This window comes from Anguilla anguilla, chromosome 3, assembly GCF_013347855.1.
Source record: "Anguilla anguilla isolate fAngAng1 chromosome 3, fAngAng1.pri, whole genome shotgun sequence".
Taxonomy (NCBI): domain Eukaryota; kingdom Metazoa; phylum Chordata; class Actinopteri; order Anguilliformes; family Anguillidae; genus Anguilla; species Anguilla anguilla.
The window spans coordinates 14,915,478-14,921,834 of record NC_049203.1 but is presented as its reverse complement, the minus strand read 5'-3'; positions in this window follow the sequence as shown (position 1 = coordinate 14,921,834).

Genomic DNA, 6,357 nt, shown 5'->3' with positions numbered 1-6,357 from the left:
TATGCGGAGCTCTGGCATTTGGTTACCATGATAGCACTCTTGCTGCTGTGGTATTAATACATGTTTGATTGGACAGAGAAGGTTGTTTATATGAAATGAAGCAACACACAAAGAAGTTGTATTGAATGCAAAACATCGCATGCATCGTACATAAAATTGCTGATATACCTTATATCTTCCCTTGTGCTTTATTTCCTGTATCAAATAGCTACATCTGCTCAAAGATGTACTGATGAAAATGTAATGATAAAATAGTTGCCTATAGCTTATCTCTCATTGCCGTGGGCCACTGAAATGTTGCAGGGAACCTCTGTCTTTCACTCAGTGCAGATGGTTATATATACAGACAGATGCAGAGCAGAATCCCCTATATATGTATTTATTTTAAACGGATTAAATTAAGTAATTATCAGGCCATGACCTTCACAAATTCACTGTTTCAAGAAAAGATGGAGGTTCATGCTATTCGACTGTCCAATTACTACTGAAGACTGTCATGGCTCTGGAAATGAAGACACTGAAGGGCAATATGAATCCTCTGATGGATCTAAGAAGATGGAAGACATCTGGTGTATGCCACCAGAGAGGTGAGGCTCCGTGACCCCATCTCTCTTGTTTAATTTGGTGATTTGGTTTCTTGGCTTTCTCCCTTTTCTATGTTGCTTTGCTGGCAGGGAGGTGGAGCAGCATTTCTGAAAATTGCCTCAAAGGCCCTGTGCTCATTCTCGCTTGTTTTTTGTGTTTCATTTTGTTAGACCAATCTATGGACCCACAGAGGCACTGACCCATGGCAGTGGCCTGAAACTGGCCAAGTGTGTGTTAAGTGATTTCCCTGTCCCACTGGATTGTGGAAGTGTCATTTTTTCTTTTGCTTTCCTCTCACAAACACTACACATGTACTCGGATTAGTCACAACAAAATAAACGATTCACCATTTTACCATCCATTATCACAGGCTATGCATATTATAGTAATATAAGTGTGTTTATCAATGCATGCATGTACAACATTGCCTGAGGTAAACGTATTATTTGAGATTGAAACAAAACAGCTTTATGGACCCCACTGTATTATGTGTTATCTATTTACAACATGATATGCATTTAAGCAAAACAATTTGCCACAGAAAAATCATGCATTTTAAATAGGGAACAGCTGCAGGCAAAGTAATAAAACAACACGTGCAGTTATGCCTAATGCAATCATAAGGAGCCGATTGTGGCCTCCATATATTCCCTAAAGTGAGTTGAGGCTGCATACACTGACACTGCTCTTAACCTTCGTGTGCATGCTTGCCCGTATCACACCATAATTTGAGCACTTAAATTACATTCCTTGGAGATGCCATTTGTGGCATACATTAAACCATTAAATCCCTTCTTAATACAATGTATAAGAGAGGCAGAGAAAGAGAGAGAGAGATAAAGAGAAACAGATAAAATAACTTTGATGCTGTACCCATGCGCATACCAAATGGAGAGGTTGTTTTTCAGGAATTTTTAAAAAGTCAGATCCTTTCCAGTTGATTCCAGTTTTCTTCTAAATATACATCCAATGTGGCTGTTCTTGTGGCCCCTTAATTTCTGTGTGGCAGCTCCACATACAAGATCTGTCTAATGATAAACAGAATTTCTGCCAACAACTAACAGCAAATAACCTCAAATATCACCTCACATAATTTATTTTAGGAAGGGTTAAACATGAATCTGGGTGGGGGTACATGTACCCACACATGCAGACACCCACACAGTCAAATATAAATGTATTGGTTTACTACCTAAAAGTAAACTTGTCTTCGAAGGTGTTTTTACACTGTCAAGTGCATAAGTAAATCTTTGAAAAATATCACCAGGAATGGAATTGGATTCATTTCTAATGCAATATCTCTTCTTCCATAACAACCAGGAGAAAATTAATGATCAGAATACCTGAAAATAAATCCCCAGCAAAGAAATAAGATTACATCAGATAAGCTAATCACTGTTTTGGTTCCTTAGCATCAACCATTATTGTTGCTTATTGAAAACTAGCAGTGAAAATCCCAACAGATTGGACAGCAAATATTATTTATGAGAAAAGTCAGTTTTTCAACACATTAGACAAATTTGAGTGCATAAAATGTATTTGTAAATGTCATTGACTGCTTTCTTGTTCTTCTATGCTCTTTGGCGCATCAATGAATTAATGTCACTTGTGTGCAAAATTTCACTTCCTGAAGCAAGTTCTGAATAAAGTGATTATCCAAGCACCTCTAACATTTGTCATATGCAGCACACTGGATGTAGGCGTTTCTGCAGTTTTGTCCCAGTCTTAAATTAGAGAATGTAAGAGATTTTCATAAAATTTTCATAAAATTACTTGCTCATTGATTTAAAAAAAAAAAAAAAAAAAATACACACCTCTGCATTTATTTAATTCCCCTTGAGCCTTTTCTTGTAAAAGCAGAAAATAAGTATGACAGAGAAAATGTGGGGGAAATGCAAAGAAGAATCGAGTGAGGTAACGCTGACATTGCACAGATAAAAAATTGAACAGTATCCCTTGGCCACATCACCAAGAAATAAAAAAGGAAAAAAAAAAACATAAAAGAAGCAGAGATGGTCGGTTTCTTTGTCATCTCAGAAGCCTATGCAGTTGAAAATTAATCAGTGCAAAACTGACTACCATGGAAACTTCTTGCAGAAGTACATTAGGAAGTTGGTCTGCAGGCATTAACAGGTCTCCAAGTGGTTTGACTCGTTTTAAGGAACTACTCTTTGATCAAAAAAAAAAAAAAAAAAAAAAATGAAAAAAAGAAAACACAAATATTCTAGAAATCTCTTGGCTTGGCCTCCACATCTCCCTTCACTCATTCCCTACCCCCTGTCACCCCCTGCTCCCTTTAGTCACTCCCAGCTCCCTGAACTCACTCCCAGCTCCCTGTACTCACTCCTTGCTCTCTACACTCACTCCCTGCTCCCTGCACTCACTCCCTACTCCTTTTGCTCATTCACAGCCCTGTTCCATGTGTTCACTCCTTACTCCTTTGTTCACCTCCTGCAACCTTTATTCACATATGCATCGAAGTTGACCCCCAGGTCATGGCCTCACCGCCTACGTCCTTCCTTCTGATGGCATGTGGGGGCACGTCCTGATGCCACGTTTGAGTCAGAGCTTGTTTAAGCGGTGATTTATCTGCACAATGATTTTGAGATGCTAATCTAACAGACACGCAGTTCCGGGAGTGTGTGACATGTCATCCCTTAGCAACTCCCACCGTGACCTTTGCTGTCAGAACTGATTAGCTACTGACCTTTTTAAAATCAATAGACTCATAAGTCCCAGTTCAAATTTGCCACATCGTCCCCCAGACATTATTCCATTTAAATAACAGTCTTTTTCTTAGTTCAGTGGTCTGCGTTATAGGTCTGCACGGGCCTGATTTTTTTTTTGTCTGTACCCACCTGCTCTCGCGACTTCTCTTGCCGTATCCGCCCAAGCCCTCCCACAAGCCCGCGTCATATAGGCAGATATAGGCAAATTAAACTAGACGTGTGTGTAGACGGCTTGCTTCCACACACAGCCCAACATAGGCACTGGTAGTTGCTATGTGACAGGCTTAGCTTTTCAGCTTAAACTAAGCGATCGTATCCTGGACTCACTGAGCATGTTCTACATTAAAAGATGATTAAATGCTTCCATGACTCCAGTGTGGTGCCTGTGTGACCACATTATTATTGAGGACATTAGATTAATTGATATCATTACACTTTTATTCTGGGATATATTTTTAAAAATCTTTTCTTAGTCTACTCATTACATTACATCGAAGGCGTTCTGCAGATGTTCTTATCCAGTGCGACTTACTGTACACAACCATTTAAATAGCATTTACATGTACGTCCATTTATACAGCTGGGTGCGTATATATATATATATATATATATATATATATATATATATATATATATATATATATATATTAAACAACCCCATGATCACTGCTGCTTATTTCCATGATTTCAGCAACCTTGCTGTGACTGTAACTCCCCAATTGGCTCAATTTTGAGATTTCATAATAGCTTTCCACCCAAACAATTATAAATCCAAGTTTAGCCACAACCTAGGCTTGAAATACTTTGGAGAAATAGTTGACACATATCCAATTCTGAATAAATGGTACTCGTCAGCACACAGTGAGAAATATCAACAAGGAAAATTCTCTGAAGCACTGGCTCAAACAGGAACATAGGCAAACATATGTTTATGAATTCCATCTCACAATTTCCTTTGTTTGCAGCTTTGCTTCTTATCTATATCTGGCAGTTGAATTTAACACCCACTGTTTACATTTACAAGTACAGTTACAATGTGTGTAGGATGTGATGCCATATGATACTATACAATGAAAACCTTCAGTGATATTATCTCTAATGTATGAACTTAAATTCTGAAGCCTCACATAAATAAAAATTAATAAAACAGAGAATATATACATCCGATTTGTAATTATTATAATAACAGCCAGAAAATAAAAATAAACATACCATAATATTTTTAAAGGGCTCATACTAAAGCAATAACCATTTATGAATTCAATATGCATCTCCTCCAGATATTTTGGCATGTGTAATTACATTAGTTTGACATAACTATTACGTAAAAGTATTCATAATTTACTGTACATGAAAACACATAAGCTACATTATCATTTTCTTAACAATCTGTGTTAGTAAGTGCTGTCATGACACACTGAGCATGACACTCCTAGTCTATTTAGTGCTCTTGGCAAAATTTCACCCCCGTTGCATCTACATGGGTGTTAGTTCCCATTCACTCCCATTTATTTCCGAGTGCTGTGCTTTAGAACTATTAATTTTGGTGAGGTCACAACATTTAATTGAAGTGAATGGGAGCTAATACCCTTGTAGATGCAATTACAAGGGGAGGACTAATGACATTTATTCATTTTGCACCAAAGTGAAATATCATTTTAACGTAACAGCTAGCTAGAGCCCTTCTAAGTTAAACTTTTTTTTCCCCCTCTGGAATTAATCATAGACCATAAAAACATTTAATAACTAAATTAATCTAAAACAGTGCTAATATTCCAATATAAATGTTTAAGCCTTTAAGAGAAGTTTTAGCTTTGTGCCTCCGTGCCAGTAGTGTCTGTTGACACTACTGCAGGCTATGTCATGCCCATTCCTGAGCCAAAAGAAAATGTGACTAATTAAGATGTGGATTATGAGTGGGTTAGTCATTTTAAACTGTACTCGCATGAAACAGCATAACGCAATTTATTTATTTGTTTCCATCCATTATCTATACCCGCTTATCATGGTCAGGGTCACGGGGGGTGCTGGACCCTATCCCAGTGCTCATTGGGGTAGAGGCAGGAATACACCCCTGGTCACCGATCTATCACAGTGCACACATACCATTTACTCACACACTCAAACCAATGGACAATTTAGAGTGTCAGATTAGCCTAACTGCATGTCTTTGGATTGTAGGAGGAAAACAGAATACCCAGGGGAAACCCATGCGGACACGGGGGCGCACATGCAAACTCCACACAAAAAGGCCCAGACAGGAACTCGAATCCAGGAACATCTTGGTGTGAGGCGACAGTGCTACCCACGGCACCACTGTTTATTGCATTAGACAGGACACAGTTTAAAGAAGTGGGCACGATGTTTTGCAATTGAATTTTAACATTGTCAGCTGATTTGTAGATTCTCTTCCATGGATTGTCACAGTTGCGTCAATGCTTATCTGTTATATTTATCATTCTATTTTTGTCCTCTGTTTAAAATAGCAAAAACACATGCCACATGATGTATGCGCACACACAAACTTCACAAAACGTGGAAAAACACATGCCAAATGATGTTTACACACAAGCAAGCTGCACCGAGGATGTGCAGACATATTCTACATGATGCATGTGCAAATGCAAACTGAACAAAGAATGTACAAACATATGCCACATGATGCCTGTGCAAATGTAATGTTACTTAAATACTGATGTGCATTCGTAAGCAGTAGATATGAAAACTATGATAGATGATAACTAGATATGTAGATATAAACTCTGATACTAAAGATACAACAGAGTAGAAAAGAGACCAAATATTTATGGGAAGCACAGCCGTCCCCCGAGAGTTTTAATTTTAACGCAGGCTTTGGGTGTGAAATTTTGATAGCTACTCTCTAGGATTCCAGCCTTCCTCATGCACAATAAGTGCTTTTTATACAGAGACAACCAACCATGTGGGTTATAACATTTCTTCAGGATCCTTCTGATTTAAATGATTTTACAAACACATGAGGTCATTTAATGCTGTGTTATTGGGGGAAGGTTTTCACACCCAA